The sequence below is a fragment of the Salmo trutta genome, chromosome 28 (genome assembly GCF_901001165.1).
Source record: "Salmo trutta chromosome 28, fSalTru1.1, whole genome shotgun sequence".
Taxonomy (NCBI): Eukaryota; Metazoa; Chordata; class Actinopteri; order Salmoniformes; family Salmonidae; genus Salmo; species Salmo trutta.
This window is the reverse complement of record NC_042984.1, coordinates 25,252,917-25,273,195: the sequence shown is the minus strand read 5'-3', so window position 1 is coordinate 25,273,195 and position 20,279 is coordinate 25,252,917. Positions and strand designations below refer to the sequence as shown.

General features: G+C 40.6%; 1 protein-coding gene across 2 annotated transcripts in view; it reads right to left on the bottom strand.

Moving 5' to 3' along the window:
• The window catches only part of LOC115165854 (guanine nucleotide-binding protein G(I)/G(S)/G(T) subunit beta-1), a 50,760-nt gene extending 41,662 nt beyond the window's left edge, over positions 1–9,098 (bottom strand). For both annotated transcript variants that reach the window (XM_029719284.1, XM_029719285.1), the window contains exon 1: positions 8,700–9,098. The gene's annotated coding sequence lies outside the window, so the exon portion shown is untranslated. The remainder of the gene's footprint in view (positions 1–8,699) is intronic.
• Positions 9,099–20,279: the final 11,181 nt, after the last annotated feature.

Genomic DNA, 20,279 nt, shown 5'->3' with positions numbered 1-20,279 from the left:
GGTTAATATTAGCAGTCAAACGGCTGCTGCCTGCCCTGAGTGATCTGACCCGAATGTGTGCTAAAATGATGGAGTAAGGAACATGAAGGACAGAAAATTCTGACAGGAAACTTTTGCTCGTGTTCCTCTTACCGAGGGATGTTAATGCCTGTTAGTGTTTCTCAGCCCCAAGTACTGGGCTGCCAAGTTAAATATTGCCCCAGTACGAATATTCTTAATGTGAACATAGCAAGTTTTGTATGGTTTTCCTTTTAACTTAATCAGTGTCATCATTATTAGAGTCAGACAAAATGTCGTAATGTGGAAACTTGTACAAAAGGGCAATATAGTTATGTGAAGCAGAATATCCAAAATAAACACGTCTATGGTCAAACAAAGGGTGTAGGTCAGTAAAAAAAAAATAGGGATGAAATTGCCAGGGACCTCACGATACTTGTGCCGATACGATATGAATTGCAATTTTATATTCATCACGATTCAATAGGAATTGTGATTTGATATTGCAATTCAATGTTCCAAACATATTGATCACTATATAGGTCTGCCGCAGAGGGACAAGAGAGAAAACCATTTTTGATCAGTCATGGAAATAAGTGCTGAAAACATATTGGCCGCCCATTTTAAAAAAAGAGAACAAGCTATTTAAGGACAAATTCTGGCATTTTGGCACAGCCAACATTTCCCAATATGTAATTGTATCGATTTTCTCCCCCATCACTAGTCAGAAACTAACCAGCAATTCACTTATAGATAATCCCATCTAGTCTGGCTGTGGCAGCCACAGTCATGATAACAGGGCGGTACTGCTATTGTGATAGTAAGAAATTCCATATGGCTAAAAGCAGGATCATAGGAAAATCAGCACTATCGTTGACAAAACCTTGTAATCCTAAAAGCTGAAATCCACAGACGGTAAGATTTTAATCCCTACGCTCGCATAAAAATCCAATGGGATGAAAATCTGTTTAAAACAAAACAAATACTCCCCTCTGGTTACCCAAAGGGCAGATAATTCAGCTCATCCCCTGGTAGTGATCATGCTCATCATGTCATGTCTCAGTCTAAGATGAACAAGTCAAACCAGTGGGGGAAATGTCACTCAGACACATTCGGAGTCTGCTTTCGCGTCCTGATTGTCAAGGCAAACGATAGTATGACAGTCATCAAACTAACGTGTCAACTCCACTAGTCTGACAGACACCAACTGAAGTCTCCATGTAAGGCACTATATGTATACAGTTGAAGTCGGAAGTTTACATACCCTTAGCCAAATACATTTAAACTCAGTTTCACAATTCCTGACATTTAATCCTAATAAAATGTCCCTGTTTTAGGTCAGTTAGGATCACCACTTTATTTTAAGAATGTAAAATGTCAGAATAATAGCAGAGAAAATTATTTATTTCAGCTTTTATTTCTTTCATCACATTCCCATTCCTTTCATCACATTCCCAGAAGTTTACATACACTCAATTAGTATTTGGTAGCATTGCCTTTAAATTGTTTAACTTGGGTCAAACGTTTTGGGTAGCCCTCCACAAGCTTCCCACAATAAGTTGGGTGAATTTTGGCCCATTCCTCCTGACAGAGCTAGTGTAACTGAGTCAGGTTTGTAGGCCTCCTTGCTCACACACGCTTTTTCAGTTCTGCCCACAAATTTTCTATAGGATTGAGGTCAGGGCTTTGTGATGGCCACTCCAATACCTTGACTTTGTTGTCCTTAAGCCATTTTGCCACAACTTTGGAAGTATGCTTGTGGTCATTGTCCATTTGGAAGACCCATTTGCAACCAAGCTTTAACTTCCTGACTGATGTCTTGAGATGTTGCTTCAATATATCCACATAATTTTCCTCCCTCATGATGCCATCTATTTTGTGAAGTGCACCAGTCCCTCCTGCAGCAAAGCACCCCCACAACATGATGCTGCCACCCCCGTGCTTCACGGTTGGTATGGTGTTCTTCAGCTTGCAAGCATCCCCCTTCTCCTCCAAACATAACGATGGTCATTATGACCAAACAGTTCTATTTTTGTTCCATCAAACCAGAGGACATTTCTCCAAAAAGTACGATCTTTGTCCCCGTGTGCAGTTGCAAACCGTAGTCTGGCTTCTTCCTTGCTGAGCGGCCTTTCAGGTTGTCGATATTGGTCTTGTTTTACTGTGGATACAGATACTTTTGTACCTGTTTCCTCCAGCATTTCACAAGGTCCTTTGCTGTTGTTCTGGGATTGATTTGCACTTTTCGTCTCCTTCCTGAGCGGTATGACGGCTGCGTGGTCCCATGGTGTTTATACTTGCATACTATTGTTTGTACAGATGAATGTGGTAACTTCAGGCATTTGGAAATTGCTCCCAAGGAAGAACCAGACTTGTGGAGGTCCACAATTTTTTTTCTGAGGTCTTGGCTGATTTCTTTTGATTTTCCCATGATTTCAAGCAAAGAGGCACTGAGTTTGAAGGTAGGCCTTGAAATATACATCCACAGGTACACCTCCAATTGAATCAAATGATGTCACTTAGCCTATCAGAAGCTTGTAAAGCCATGACATCATTTTCTGGAATTTTCCAAGCTGTTTAAAGGCACAGTCAACATAGTGTATGTAAACTTCTGACCCACTGCAATTGTGACACAGTGAGTTATAAGTGAAATAATCTGTCTGTAAACAATTGTTGGAAAAACGAATTGTGTCATGCACAATGTAGATGTCCTAACCGACTTGCCAAAACTATAGTTTGTTAACAAGAAATTTGTGGAGTGGTTGAAAAATGAGTTTTAATGGCTCCAACCTAAGTGCATGTAAACTTACGACTTCAACTGTTGATGTGCTCCCTGTTCACCCTCCTGGTTCCTGCCAGAAGTCAACATGAGGCAGTGGATCATGTAAGGTTACAGCGGGGTCGCAGTCGCACAAAATGAAATATGCACATTTAGATGAGTGAAAGTCTTTTTGAGAACAGCTTACATGAAATGACACAGAAGGGGGACGTAGTGTGTAGACGTGTGCAAAGCATCTCCCGATGTTCTACTGGAGGTGTGTGGTGTTCTGACCTGTAAGCAACTATGAGATGAGAGCTATGAGATCAGAGAGCCTGGAGGCCTGAATACTGTAGTCACTGATTAGACTCAATCACACTTCCAAGATGAGAGAAACCACAGTGGCGCTCAGCATTCTGTGAGTAAGACTGAGAAATTAGGTGACGTCTATTTCGGGACTAAGTGAAAGTCACATTTTAGTTATTTAGCAGATGCTCTTATCCAGAGCAACTTATAGTTAATGTGTTCATTTTAAGAAAGCTAGATGGGACAACCACATATAACAGGCATAGAAAGTACAATTTTACTTAATAACATAGCCATCAGTAGCGTCAGCTGAGGGGGAGGGGGGGGCAAGTGCTGGTTAAGTCACTCACTCTCCTGGCACAGACATAGAAGTGATTACATATTAAAGGACCCAAAGGCTTCAGTCTGCTTGATGGCCAGTACCCTGTAGGTATAGGCAGGTGGGGAGAATTCACAAATTGTTGTTCAAGTGCATCAAAACAAATGAAAATCAAAACCACGTTCAGTAAGTGAATAACTTAAGTTATGGCAGAAGTGGGCCAATGTATCTCTCTTACAAGCAATATGATATGTCACAGTGTCCACAAATCCTTACAATGCCCGTCTCATTCACAGTACTTGCTTTGCTCCAAGTCACATTAACTTATTTAAGTCTAGAAAGGACGTAGGACTAGCCTATAATCAAAATGTGACAATGGTAAAGGAGCAGACCCAGTACACTGATATTTAAAGTTCACAGATACAGCAAGCCTTCACTTTTCATTTGGATAACATTTTTATCAAAACATGATACATATAAAAAGGTCCCTGAACAACAAAGTTGGCAAATATGTACAAAAATCTATGATTTTTTGTAACTTAAATCATTACTGAGACACATATCCTCAAATGGAGTGATGAGGAAGAAGGGTCTACCGTGTCCAGAAACTAACTCGCCATTCATTTTCTGTATTCAGGGCTTTGCTGGTGACACTGTCTGTGATTTATTTAGAATTCAAGGCACACTTAACCAGCACGGCTACCACAGCATTCTGCAGCAATAAGCCATCCCCTATGGTTTGTGCTTAGTGGGTCTATAATTTGTTTTTCAAAAGGACAATGGCCCAACACACCTCCAGGCTGTGTAAGGGCTATTTGACCAAGAAGAGTTTTGAAGAGTGATGAGTGCTGCATCAGATGACCTGGCCTCCACAATCACCCGACCTCAACCCAATTGGGAAGGTTTGGGATGTGTTGGACCGCAGTGAAGGAAAAGAAGCCAACAAGTGCTCAGCATTTGTGGGAACTCCTACACGACTGTTGGAAAAGCATTCCAGGTGAAGCTGGTTGAGAGAATGCAAAACAAAGCTGCCATCAAGGGTGACTACTTTGAAGAACCTCAAATCTAAAATATATTTTGATTTGCTTAACACTTTTTTGGTTACTACATGATTCCATGTGTAAATTCACAGGTGATGCCTTCACTACAATGTAGAAAATAGTAAAAGAAAAGAAAAATCTTTGAATGAGTAGGTGAGTATAAACTTGACTGGTACACACACACACAAACTCAGCAAAAAAAAACCTGTCTTTCAAAGATAATTCGTAAAAATCCAAATAACTTCACAGATCTTCATTGTAAAGGGTTTAAACACTGTTTCCCATGCTTGTTCAATGAACCATAAACAATGAATGAACATGCACCTGTGGAACGGTCGTTAAGACACTAACAGCTTAGAGACCGTAGGCAATTAAGGTCACAGTTATGAAAACTTAGGACACTAAAGAGGCCTTTCTACTGACTCTGAAAAACACCAAAAGAAAGATGCCCAGGGTCCCCGCTCATCTATGTGAACGTGCCTTAGGCATGCTGCAAGGAGGCATGAGGATTGCAGATGTGGCCAGGGCAATAAACTGCAATGTCCGTACTGTGAGACGCCTAAGACAGCGCTACAGGGAGACAGGACGGACAGCTGAGCGTCCTCGCAGTGGCAGACCACATGTAACAACACCTGCACAGGATTGGTACATCCAAACATCACACCTGCGGGACAGGTACAGGATGGCAACAACAACTGCCCGAGTTATACCAGGAACAAACAATCCCTCCATCAGTGCTCAGACTGTCCGCAATAGGCTGAGAGAGGCTTGACTGAGGGCTTGTAGGCCTGTTGTAAGGCAGGTCCTCACCAGACCTCGCCGGTAACAATGTCGCACAAACCCACCGTCGCTGGACCAGACAGGTGTGGCAAAACGTGCTCTTCACTGATGAGTCGCGGTTTTGTCTCAAGAGTGATGGCCAGACTCACCATTATCGTTAAAGAAATGAGCGTTACACCGAGGCCTGTACTCTGAGCGTTACACCGAGGCCTGTACTCGATTTGGAGGTGGAGGGTCCGTCATGGTCTGGGGCGGTGTGTCACAGCATCATCAGGCTGAGCTTGTTGTCATTGCATGCAATCTCAACTCTGTGCGTTACAGGGAAGACATCCTCCTCCCTTATGTGGTACCCTTCCTGCAGGCTCATCCTGACATGACCCCCCAGCATGACAACGGCACCAGCCATACTGCTCGTTCTGTGCGTGATTTCCTGCAAGACCGGAATGTCAGTGTTCTGCCATGGCCAACGAAGAGCCCGGAACTCAATCCCATTGAGCACGTCTGGGACCTGTTGGATCGGAGGGTGAGGGCTAGGGCCATTCCCCCCAGAAATGTGCAGGAACTTGCAGGTGCCTTGGTGGAAGAGTGGGGTAACATCTCACAGCAAGAACTGGCAAATCTGGTGCAGTCCATGAGGAGGAGATGCACTGCAATACTTAATGCAGCTGGTGGTCACACCAGATACGGACTGTTACTTTTGATTTTGACCCCCACTTTGTTCAAATGGACAATGACCACAAGCATACTTCCAAAGTTGTGGCAAAATGGCTTAAGGACAACAAAGTCAAGGTATTGGAGTGGCCATCACAAAGCCCTGACCTCAAACCTGAAGAAAATTTGTGGGCAGAACTGAAAAAGTGTGTGCGAGCAAGGAGGCCTACAAACCTGACTCAGTTACACCAGCTCTGTCAGGAGGAATGGGCCAAAATTCCCCAAACTTATTGTGGGAAGCTTGTGGAAGCTACCCAAAACGTTTGACCCAAGTTAAACAATTTAAAGGCAATGCTACCAAATACTAATTGAGTGTATGTAAACTTCTGACCCACTGGGAATGTGATGAAAGAAATAAACGCTGAAATAAATCACTCTCTCTATTATTCTGGCATTTCACATTCTTAAAATAAAGTGGTGATCCTAACTGACCTAAGACAGGGCATTTTTACTAGGAATAAATGTCAGGAATTGTGAAAAACTGAGTTTAAATGTATTTGGCTAAGGTGTATGTAAACTTCCAACTTCAACTGTATGTATACACACATGCATATACACGCATACATATGTACATATACACACACGTACACACATACACGTATATACATACATATGTACACATACATACATATATACATACACACTACACACTAGACTAATACCGTACATCAAAAAGAAACATACAGTTGTATTGGAAGAATACTGACTCAAATACATAGTGTTAAAACATTAAATAAATCTCATTCATATGAAGAACAGTTAAATCGAGAGTGCTATTACATATTTATACACGTAGACAGAATATTTCTGAATGTAGAAGCTTACTGGCTAAAATTCAAGATGTCCCACACCCCACACTATTTACACCGGTTTCACTTTAATATAATTTGAATAATTTATTCATACATTATAAAGTCGTATATTTACTAACAACTCTGTATATTAAGAAACATTCCCAATATCTATTATGGTAAGCCTGAATACATCCGATGCTGGGCTGCTGTCTTTCAGTCTGGGTAAAAAAGCGGTGTGTAAAAAGGCTTTGAACGCCATCTTGTTCGTTGCAGCTGCCTGGGCCCTGAATACAGGAACTCATTCATTCATGGAGGGGGGTGGCGGACTAGCAAAATGAATTCATCTTTGTGAAGCAAGAATTACAACTAGCCCTTTTGAAAGAAGGAAAATGTTTAACGCTAGCAAATAACTACAGGGGAAAACCGAAACTACAGCAGTCCTATATTGTTTTAAAAATGTAACAAATCTGCGATTTTTCTTTCACCCAGAGTTCGATAATGGCAACATTGTTACTACTAGTTCTCAACATTGTGCTACAGTGTCTGGTTCAATGGAACTGAAAGTCCCGCGCGTTAAAATGTTTGCATAAGATGTCTCCTCCCTACATTTTTATTTATATAGTTAGAAACTAACAAGATTAGGTGCTTCCTCATTTTAAGTGAACGTTACTCATTTCCTCTAGTTTATTCCATTAAATATTCACACTGGAGCGGCATTACTATTTAGGTGTAACCACTTGTACACTAGCTAATAGACACATGGCAAGGGTGAACAGATTGTCGAAATCCAATTAACGTTAGTTTACTACATCTCTATATCATTAAACGTTGAGGCTCAAATTAAGACACATTAAATGCACCGTACACGAACAAAGTAGCAAGCTGGCTAACCAGACTACTGCCTACTAGCAACACTTTCTACATAACTAACGTTAGCTAGCTAGACGACAGTGTTAGTCTGGACACAAAACGAATGTCCCAGCAGCAACTAGCTAACGTTACATCTTGGTTGGCTACTCTTGGCAGGCAAAGACTCACTGTCTTGCTAACCAGCAAACGTAGGCTGTAACGTTATGGCTTGCTATAGTCGTAGAAGCTAGCTGTCGGCTCCAGCGTTGGTGTACCAGACATTTGTAGTCTCACTGACTTGTACTACATTAAAAACAAATCCTCCATGGGATAACCGTATCACTTAATCCTTGCAAAAATACAAAGTCAGATATATCAGAACGTTATGCATCAGCATCTCTGCCACTTGGTACAGTAGTATTTAACTAGCATTTAAGATAGCTTGCTATTGCTAATTTACTAGTTAGCTACTGTAAATAGCTAGCCATCTATGGAATGTCGGTCAACCAACATATTCATCTTTTCAAAATCTAATTTACAGTAGACTGAATCCACTCACACCATTTCATTAGTTGGCTACAGTACGTTTGCTATTTTGCTAACATTAGTTAGATGAGTGACAGGCAGTGCAACTCAGAAATTCAGATGTTGACAGTAGCTACCTATCGTTAACTAGCTATCGATCGATCTTAGCAACTAGTACTAGCTACCACTAGTTTTGAAGTTTAAATTTAGCTGCTAGTAAGGTAGCTAACGTTTGTTAGCTTGCTAGCCCACTCAATGTACAGTATTGTAAAACATCTAAAGTTAAACCCCAGCCACGGTAAATAACTAACCCACACTATAAATTGTTTTAAACGTTTGCATAAAGTTACTGTTATATACTGTGAGTAACTACGACCACAACTCAAAATAGTTCCACATCGAATAATTTAAAGTGAGTTTATTGTCGAACTATTTAGTTAGGTACCTACCCCCACCCCCGTCGCAGTAAAGGCAGATTCAACCAGCGAGTCACTCAACCCAATTTAGTTAACCCCTTTCGCCTGGCTTCCTAGCTAGTTAGCCACCGTAAACCAATGTTAGCAGGCTAACTTACATATTTAAAATAAGTTATCAATCCTCCGTCCAAAATCATAACTTACCCGTTTTCAGTCGAGGGTATCCGTTGTTTATATCGCATTGACTGGAAACAGCGAAGATCGACTCCTCTCCGCCTACTAGCACACAGACTAGAGCTAGCAAGCTATCGAGGAGCGGCACTCCCCGAACCCAGCTTTCGATCCGCCAAGGGGAGACACACCAGCACAAAGATGAGGCAATGTTAACCCTACCAACTGCTTTGTGGAACAACAATGCGTTTGAGTCTAGGGACGGTCTTCTAACTCACAACAACCTATTTCCAATCTTCTGTCCTTGTCTTTCCCACCGTCGTTCCCCTATTCACTACTTATTCACACAAGTAATATCTCAAACTCTTCCTACTGCCATCAAACAGCAGCGATGGGCGCGGTAACCCTGCTCTAAGCTCTAGGAAACCCCACGTTACGGGTGCGTCATAACGCACGGCAAAGGGTCGTCGTCGCTTAAAAAATCTGGGCCTTGGTCATTTGGCTGTTAGCTAGCGTAATAGAAAACCAAAATATTGGCTTTTCATGTGATTTTAGTTTGTACTCCCATGAATGGGTGTTAACATTAAAGGGATAGTTCACCCATATTACAAATTGACATATTGATTTCCTTAACCCGTAAGCAGTCTGTGGACAATGTATGACAACAATCCATGCTTGGGTTTCCCTGGCACTGTTTCCACATGCTAACGTCTTAGCATTTGTTGCACAAATCACATTCAAGTCATGGGACCGATATTAGTATTTTTTCCCACGCATCATGTTCAAAACATCTATAAGTGACTTTGTTGAGCTTCACAATAAATTGTAGATATTTTCGGATGATTTGGGAACGATGGGCCAAAAATGCTATAACCGGTTGCTAGTTGCTACAACTATGTTTGGACTTATAAATGATTGATAAATACCCATTGATTCTTGAAGAATATAACTTACAAATGCCTCATGTGCTTAGTTTAACTGTCATACCCCATCATAACCCAAAGTATAAGCTTGTTTTACTCCAATGTTTGTAAACATTGTAAATGTAAACAAACCGTATATAGCCCCAAACATCATTTTGATTTCATGGATGGTCAGTCCTTGCATCCATAGCACTGTCTATGAATTTGAAAGTGGTTACTTTTCTCCAGGCCCATCCCTCAGCTTTTTACCAAAACAAAGGTGGGGTGACCACTTTGTTATTGTTTCAATTAAGGTCTAGCTTTAATAGAGAAAACAGAAGTACCAGTAAAAGCAAAAATTGTCAGGGGACGATACCATCTCTGTCTACTCTGTAGAAGAACATATCAGTCTACACAGAGACAGCAGATCATTATCACCAGCAGCTAGTGTGTGTAATAGCGCTCAGAGGAAGGGCTGATGATACTCAGTGATGTTACTTAGAGACCTGGAACACAATATCCCCTCGTCCATTACCCAGGGGAGAGAGAGAAAGCCTCTTCCCTCCCATAGTGTGACCCTCTGATGGGGAGACAGCAGCATCAACAAACCTCTCTCCTGGAGCTTAAGTTCATTAAAGGCCCAGTGCAGTCAAAATGATGTTTTCCTGTGTTTCTTAACATATTGTACAACAGCTGATGCAACTAACACTGTAAAAGTGTGAAAAAATGTGGTCAATGTTAGTTCCTGATAGTTGCTTGTTGAAAATAGCATTTACACAGGACCTTCTAATCAGCAGGTTTTGCATGGGGGGGAGTATTGGCTTCACCAGGCGGTATAGGTTAATACATCAATAACAAAGAGAGTTTCAAACCTCTCTGCCAATAACAGCTAGTTTTCAGGTAACATAACCCTTCCATTAGGATCCTCCAATTAGGTCCCTCACCTTTTGTGGTACTTTCTGACAATTTTAAGGGAAAACTATTACAGTAATGTACTTAATTGTCACCCAGAAAGGATTTTATATTGAAATAAAAACATCTACATTGGGCCTTTAGGATCAATGATACTTCTGTATAACCAGACATCCTCTACTACCCTACCCAGTCTATGGGGCTTATCTGCTGTGAAGTATAGACAGGAGAATTTGTGCAAATGCTTCATTCTAGTAAATCATAAAATAACATGTTGCTATTAGCTTGAGAGAGATCCATGATAATCATGTAAAACTACACTAACTCTCTTCTGAGAATATAAAATGCATCCTACCCATGCATCAGACTTATTTTCATTTTTGTCAGGGTGTAGGTATGTAGGTATACTACAGGACTATAGAGTGTTTGTGTGTGTGTATGTGTGTGTGTGTGCTATATTGGCAGGCACACACCTTCTACCAGGTCACCTGAGTCTACATATCTCTGCAATTTCCTGTGTTGCTCAGGTCACTTTTGAGGCCTGAAAGCACTGAGTGACAACACACAGCTCTAGTCCAGAGGAAATTATGGCACTGTTCAGCATACTGTACAATGTGCTCACAGAGATGACACCTGCACAATGACCTCTCTGCTATCATATGGGCCACTAGTGGTAACATGATGCACACCCCAGTCAGCCTGGACCATTTGTGTGTCATTATATCTGAGCAGTGTTATGAGGGTTATTGGGTCAGTGAAGTGTTTATTCTATTGAAATGCAACCCTGTTTAAGTATTTTGAAACTTATATTTTGGTATTTGTTTAATTAGTCCAATGTTGATACAGCCCCAAAATGTTTTACATGTCAACAATCAAGTTTTCAATATATAAAAGATTCAAAATACAGAAAGTGTCACAGATTTACACAAAACTATGAGTGTGTGTGTGTGTGTGTGTGTGTGTGTGTACTGCATACATTTGAGTGGATACCTCTGTAAAACATACACCTTGTGGAGTGTATGTAGAGACTGCTATCTCTTCAGCCAACACCTCTGAGTTAAGTTGGTGGCTGGTTCCAGAGGGACTCATCTGCACAGCCCAGCCCATCTCAGCTAGACCTGAGTGCTGGTGAGATTTAGTTGCCCTGGCTACACTGTCTGCATGAATGTGTTGTGAAGCTAATGCCATATGCCCCAGGGAACCTTTTCAAAGATTGTCTGACTTGCATTTGCCTTTGACTTATAGGCTGTAAGAGAAAGCCTCACTGTAATATCCATTGTTTAGGAAACAGGTTTATAGAAAGATGTATCAAAGATTACTTTATTTTGATTAAAAAGCAAAGTAATGTGTCATGCAGTGTCAGTTTTGCCATTTTCATCTGGGAAATTCCCTTTATTTTACACTTTATTAAGTCACTCATCTGTGACGTTTAAAGCATAATAGGTCTACTATAAAATGTTAGTGGACTCTAAACCTGGGAAATGTTTCCACCCAGTGGCTTAAGACAGTAACTGCTTCTAGTCATTGGCAGTCTTGTTATCCCGGCCTCACATCTTCAATGTACATTTCAGAAAAATGCATGGAAATTCTCTCTCTCTCACATACACACACACACACGCATGCATGCACGCACGCACGCACGCACACACACACACACACACATACACACACCCCACTGATCATAGAAAGCAAGTAGTAGTATTAATGGACTTAATGGAAAATAAATCAGATTACAAAAAGCCGAAATGGCAACACAAATATGATCTCATACATTTCATAAAACGGGTGACATTACATTAAGCTCATAATGACCTTGCTTTTTATAGCCAGGATGGGCTGCACTAATCTGATTTAGTGTAATCTGCTTCAATCTCTGATAAATGCTTACTAATGTATCTTACAGAATGGATGGATGCTATTGGCCCACCACAGCATTACTGACATATGCTGTTCCTATATAGAGCTTCACCATATGTTTAAACTAAGCACCTCATTCTCATATTCCTTATATTCTCTTTTGTAGCAGCGCTGTCAAGCATGTAACGACAGAAATCAATTTTAAATTAATGAATAGGAACATAATACACTACATGGCCAAAAGTAGGTGGACACCTGCTCATTGAACATCTCATTCCAAAAAGAATGGGCATTAATGTGGAGTTGGTCCCCCTTTTGCTGCTATAACAGTCTCCACTCTTCTGGGAAGACTTTCCACTAGTTGTTGGAACATTGCTGTGGGGAATTGCTTCCATTCAGCCACAAGAGCATTAGTGAGGTCGGGCACTGATGTTGGGCAATTAAGCCTGGCTCGCAGTCTGCGTTCCAATTCATCCCAAAAGTGTTCGATGGGGTTGAGGTCAGGGCTTTGTGCAGGCCAGTCAAGTTCTTCCACACCGATCTCGACAAACCATTTCTGTATGGACTTTGCTTTGTGCACGGTGGAATTGTCATGCTGAAACAGGAAAGGTCCTAGCCTGAACTGTTGCCACAAAGTTGAAAGCACAGAATTGTCTAGAATGTCATTGTATGCTGTAGCATTAAGATTTCCTTTCACTGGAACTAAGGGGCCTAGCTCAAACCATGAAACAGCCCCAGACTATTATTCCTGCTACAAAGTTGGAAGCACAGAATCGTCTAGAATGTCATTGTACGCTGTAGCGTTAATATTTCCCTTCACTGGAACTAAGGGGCCTAGCCCAAAGCATGAAAAACAGCCCCAGACTGTTGTTGCTCTTAGACGTTTCCACTTCACAATAACATCACTTACAGTTGGCCGGGGAAACTCTAACAGGGCAGAAATGTGACTAACTGACTTGTTGGAAAGGTGTTCCCAAGTTGAAAGTCACTGAGCTCTTCAGTACAGGCCATTCTACTGCCAATGTTTGTCTATGGAGATTGCATGGCAGTGTGCTCGATTTTATACAGCTGTCAACAACGGGTGTGGCAGAAATAGCCAAATCCACAAATTTGAAGGGGTTGCACATACTTTTGGTCATGTAGTGTATATCATGCTCATTTCGTCGTCAAAGCCTTGTTGTTTTACAAGTGACATGGATTTATTATTACAGAGAGCTACTGTATGTATTGGTTTTAAGATGTTGCTAGTAAAGTTCTCTTCACTGGGCAGCAGGTAGCCTAGTGGTTAAAGCGTTGGACCAGTAATCGAATCCCTGAGCCGACAAGGTGAAAAATCTGTTGACGTGCTGTTGAGCAAGGCACTTGAGCAAGGCACTTAACCCTAATTGCTCCAGGGTCACCGTTGATAATGGCAGACCGTGGCTGTGGACCCCACCCGAGGGTGTCTCAGGGAGAGTGGGATATGCAAAAAACACATTTCTAATTCATGTGTGTATTAATTATTACTATTATACTTTTACATTTTATATCAAGAATTATCTGCACTTGTAATAGTGAATAACTTAATTTTTTCGGTGTGTAGTTAGGTCATTTGTATTACAGTAGTAGTAATGGAACAATTAAATTAGAGAATGTATGAGCAGGGCTACACACCAATTACAATGTACCAGAGGCTGGTGGGCAGATATATAGGAGGATGACTCATTGTAATATTTAACCAATTAAATTGTCCTGTTGTCTGTAGTCAAACAATTAAATAATAGTTTTGTTCTCTGTACCTTCAATCAAATGGCACAGTCCTGTTGTATGGACAATTAACCAATTCAATTATCCTGTTGTCTGTAGTCAAACAAGTAAAAAAAAGAGTTTGGTTTTCTATACCATCAAACAACTCCAAAAGTAAAAAAATATGGTCTTGTCTGGACTAATAAACAAAGAATACAGTCCTGTTCACTGTACAGTTAATTAACTATTTAAAACCTTTAACAACAACCGGAGTATTGAACTGAAGGACATCAGAGTCTCCCTGTACTGACCCATCTATATCATGTTAACACCTGATTCAGACAGAGGCAGCAACACTCAGACACAGACCTTCACAGGTTACACAACTTCACAGGGCACAGCCCACGGACAGAGATTTTCACAGCTAACACCTTCAGCAAATCAAAAGAGTAATTAGTAAAGTAGGGAAAAAGACCCTCTGAGAACTTGTGTGTGAATTTGAAATGATACAATGACTATGAGGTTAAAGTGCAGACTGACAGGGTATTTTCATCCATATTGGGTGAACCGTTTAGAAATTACAGCACTTTTTGTACATAGTCCCCCCATTTCAGGGGACCAAAAGTATTGGGAAAAATGTACTTATGTGTATTAAAGCAGTCAAAAGTTGAGTAATTAGTAGGGGGGAAATAGTCTGTGTCATTTTTCACTTTTACAGTAGCATATCACACAATGACTGTAATGTAAATGAATGAATGAGTGAAAGTTTGCTTTCTTCTTTTAGTAGGCTACACACAGTATTGGTCCTACTACTATGACTACAACATTTAGAAAAAAAAAGTCAATTTGACCCCGCCCTGGGTGGGATCCAATGAGCTTCCTAAACAAGGTAATGAATGTGGTACCTTGTGACATTGGATGGCTAGGTGCCCAATCTGGGGGGGCGTCCATGCAACAGCAGAATGTTCTGCTTTCTCTTTTCAAAACTAGTTGAATGGCAATTTTTAACCCTGTAGGTAGGAACCTGCAACTTCCCACAGGTGAGATAAATTGCACAGTAAACGAGAATCACCTGCCTCCAACCAAATTAATTTGAATTCTGAATAATTTACTCCAGGCCTCCCAGATTGGGCACCTAGTCATCCAATGTCACAATGTAACGCCTTCATTAACCTGTTATGGATAGGGGGCAGTATTTTCACGGCCGGATAAAAAACGTACCCGATTTAATCTGATTATTACTCCTGCCCAGAAACTAGAATATGCATATAATTATTAGCTTTGGATAGAAAACACTCCAAAGTTTCTAAAACTGTTTGAATGGTGTCTGTGAGTATAACAGAACTCATTTGAGAAGATTCCAAACAGGAAGCGCCCTCTCTGACCATTTATTGGCCTTCTTGATTACCTCTATCCAAAACAGGGGATCTCTGCTGTAACGTGACACTTCCTATGGCTCCCATGGGCTCTCAGAAGGCGGCAAAAAGCTGAATGGTGGCTTTGCAGGCCCTGGCTGAAAAACATTAGCGCATTTAGATAGTGGTCGATCAGAAAACAGAGACTGGAGGCGCGTGCACGAGGCGACCCCATGCTTTTATTCTTTCGTCTTTGAACGAAAACAACGACTCCCGGTCGGAATATTATCGCTTTTTTACGAGAAAAATAGCATAAAAATAGATTTTAAACAGCGGTTGACATGCTTCGAAGTACGGTAATGGAATATTTAGATTTTTTTTGTCACGAAACGCGTCGGGCGCGTAACCCTTCGTCACCCTTGGATAGTGTCTTGAACGCACAAACAAAACGCCGCTATTTGGATATAACTATGGATTATTTTGAACCAAACCAACATTTGTTATTGAAGTAGAAGTCCTGGGAGTGCATTCTGAGGAAGAACAGGAAAGGTAATCAAACTTTTCTAATAGTAAATCAGAGTTTGGTGAGGGTCAAACATGGTGGGTGTCAAAATAGCTAGCCGTGATGGCTGGGTTATCTACTCAGAATATTGCAAAATGTGCTTTCACCGAAAAGCTATTTTAAAATCAGTAATTTAGTAAATTCACCTGAAGTTTTCGATGGGAATGCTAGTTCTGAACGTCACATGCTAATGTAAAAAGCTGGTTTTTGATATAAATATGAACTTGATTGAACAAAACATGCATGTATTGTATAACATAATGTCCTAGGCGTGTCATCTGATGAAGATCATCAAAGGTTAGTGCTGCATTTAGCTGTGGTTTTGTTTTTTGTGACATTATATGCTAGCTTGAAAAATGGGTGTCTGATTATTTCTGGCTGGGTACTCTGCTGACATAATCTAATGTTTTGCTTTCGCGGTAAAGCCTTTTTGAAATCGGACAGTGTGGTTAGATAAAGGAGTGTCTTGTCTTTAAAATGGTGTAAAATAGTCATATGTTTGAAAAATTGAAGTTTTTGGATTTTTGAGGAATTTGTAATTCGCGCCACGCCTATCATTGGATATTGGAGCAGGTGTTCCGCTAGCGGAACGTCTAGATGTAAGAGGTTTTAACCTTGTAAGTTTTGTATTTTCTTGGTTCTGTGTAATTGTAAATCAAACAAATATAGCACCAAAAATACATATTTGTATGCATATTATTTTTGTGATTTTTTTTGTTCTTGTTGAATTTAATACATTTTTGGGGGTGGGAATAATGCAAGGAAATGTACATTGGATTCCTAGAGGATGGCACTTCAACGCATTAATTAAAACACTTGTTTCCAAAGTGGTCCTCGACAGTAAAGTATCCATCCACACTACTACTGTGCCCCTCAACTTCTTTTCATTATGCTGTTCAATTTCAGGAAGAAGTCAAGACTGCGCAGGAGCTCTTAAAGCAGAAGTTGAGGTTCTTGGATGCAGTAAGAAAGCCCTTTGATGAAGCAGCAGAGCATATCAAAGTACCCTAAGAGTAGTGTCTTAATAAAAGCATTGCCAACCTGGATTGTACAATAATTGCCAATTTAAAACATTCTTCAAGATTTATCAAGTTGGTTTTTCATCATTACTAGATAGCCATTTTCAAGTCTTGCCATAGATTTTCAAGACGATTTATGTAAACTGTAACTAGGCCACGACATTTAATGTCGTCTTGGTAAGTAACTCCAGTGTATATTTGGCCTTGCGTTTTAGGTTATTGTTCTGCTGAAAGGTGGATTTGTCTCCCAGTGTCTGTTGGAAAGCAGACTGAACCAGGTTTTCCTCTAGGACTTTGCCTTTGCTTAGCTATATTCCTCTTTATTTTTATCACTAAAAAATCCCTAGTCCTAGTCGATACCAAGCATCCCTATAACATGATGCAGCCACCACCATGCTTGAAAATGCTTGAGTGGCACTCCGTGATGTGTTGGATTTGCCCCAAACATAATGCTTTGTATTCAGAAAGTTGATTTATTTACCACGTTTTTTTTGCAATATTACTTTAGTGCCTTATTACAAACAGGATGGATGTTTTGGAATATTTTTATTCTGTACAGGCTTCCTTCTTTTCACTCGGTCCTATTGTGGCTTAACTACAACGTTGTTGATCCATCCTCAGGTTTAACCTATCACAGCCATTTAACTCTGTAATTGGTTTAAAATCACCATTGGCCTCATGGTAAAATCCCAGAGCAATTTCCTCCTTCTCCAGCAATTGAGTTAGGAAGGACTCCTGTATCTTTGTACTGACTGGGTGTATTGATACACCATCCAAAGTGTAATTAATATCTTCACCATGCTCAAAGGGATATTCAATGTCTGCTATTAAGCTTTTTTACCCATCTACCAATAGGTGCCTTTCTTTGCGAAGCATTGGAAAACCTCCCTGGTCTTTGTGGTTGAATCTGTGCATGAAATTAACTGATCGACTGAAGGACCTTACAGATAATTGTATGTGTTGGGTACAGAGACTGTGTAGTCATTAAAAAAGTATTGTTAAACACCGTTTTTGCACACAAGTTAGTCCATGCAACTTATTATCTGACTTGTTATGCACATTTTTACTCCTGAAATTATTTAGGCTTGCCATAACCAAAGGGTTGAATACTTATTGACTCAAGACATTTCAGCTTTTCATTTTTAATTAATCAGTACAAATTTCTAAACACATAATTCCACTTTGACATTATAGTGTACTGTGTGTAGATAAGTGATACACAACCTAAATGTAATCCATTTAAAATTCAGGCTGTAACACAACAAAATGTGGAAAAGGTCAAGGGGTGTGAATACTTCCTGAAGGCACTGTGTGTATTTATTTTGATTGGTCTTTCATTATACTGCTGTTTAAAAATGTTCTCCTTTCTCCTGCAGAAGTACCAGGCTACAATGGAAAGGTAAGTGATCTGCCTCCTGGGCGATTCCACACCAGCGTGGACAGAAAATATTTTTGGTTACTCAGATTGGCAATTCTCCCAATTTCTTTTTACCATTATTTTACCAGGTAAGTTGACTGAGAACATATTCTCATTTACAGCAACAACCTGGGGAATAGTTTCAGGGGAGAGGAGGGGATGAATGAGCCAATTGTAAGCTGGGGATGATTAGGTGGCTGTGATGGTATGAGGGCCAGATTGGGAATTTAGCCAGGACACCAGGGTTAACACCCCTACTCTTACAATAAGTGCAATGGGATCTTTAATGACCTCAGAGTCAGGACACCCATTTAAAGTCCCATCCGAAAGACACCACCCTACACAGGGCAGTGTCCCCAATCACTGCCCTTGGGTATTGGGATATTTTTTAGACCAGAGGAAAGAGTGCTTCCTACTGGCCCTCCAACACCACTTCCAGCAGCATCTGGTCTCCCATCCAGGAACTGACCAGGACCAACCATGCTTAGCTTCAGAAGCAAGCCAGCAGTGGGATGCAGGGTGGTATGCTGCTGGCAATTGGGAAGAAGCATGTTTGACACGCTTTTTACATTTGTATCACAAGCCATTTCTTTTGAAAATCATGATGAAAGTGGCCATTTCAGATCTTTTTAGAGCTTACATGCCTCCTGTAAGACCCTATGATCCGTGAACTGTACATGATACAGACATCTCGGTGTCATTATACTCCTTATAGTCTGCTCTAAAATATGGAGTATGTCTACATTCTGAAATATGATTCACATTATTTTATTGAACATTAAACATATTAGTATTCTAGGGATGGGCCTTTGAAATGATTTCAGTATTTGAATAATATCACAATTTTTTTCAGATATCCGGATAGTCAAAATACATGTGCTAATACATGTTTGATTTACAATTGCACTGTGTTCTACTTGTTTCAGCAGAAGGGTGGGAGAGGAGCGTGAGAAGAGCAATGGCCGGTGTGTGTGACAGTCTGTGCAACACACAGAGGGAGAGAGAGAAAGTAGCCAAACCGTCTTGCCCTAGTTAGACAAACTTGTTGCAGCCATAGAAGTTAGCTAGCGACAGTAGCCAGCTATAGCCAGCTAAAGTAACAAGGCTAATTGAGGCTATTTTGCGGCGCTTCCCATCCAATGTCTACTCATCATTTGGCCAACTTGTAGGCTACCGGTGCGTCCTTTTTTAATGGAGCGCACTCCTAAAAACGGTCATGAAACAGTTTACATTTTTAAATGTAATGGTCTATCCTTGTAAGCTATGTAGCAATGTCACACAGATAATTTTATTTAATTTTAGACCGCCTTTCCCTCTCCCAAAAAAACAGGCCTATATTTTTCCCAAAAATAAATACTAGTAATAATAAGGCCAACATAAGTAGATGTGGTGGTTTGAGATTCAGCCCATGCAACAAAAAAAAAACTCTCTAGCTTAAACTGCCGGATTTTGATGGGGATAGCCTCTGAACGATTAATGTTTATTGAATACATTTGTGAAATATTTTATTTCAGAATGTAGACATACTCCATATTTTAGAGAACAATATAAGGAGTATAATGACACCAAGATGTTGTCTGTATCATATGGTTCACAGATCATAGTGTCACACCCTGATCAGTTTCACCTGTCCTCGTTATTGTCTCCACCCCCTCCAGGTGTCGCTTATTTTCCCCAGTGTTTTTATCCCTGTGTTTCCTGTTCGCCCTTCTCTCTTGCTCTTCTCTGTGGTTCTGAACCCAACCCCACAGCAGCACTGACACCTCTCCTGAATGTTCTTCCAGAAATTGTTGTATGGTGCCAGATCCAGAGGGCGAGTGTTTTTTCCTATAATCTGGACGAGTTAAGTAGCATCCCTCTGAAG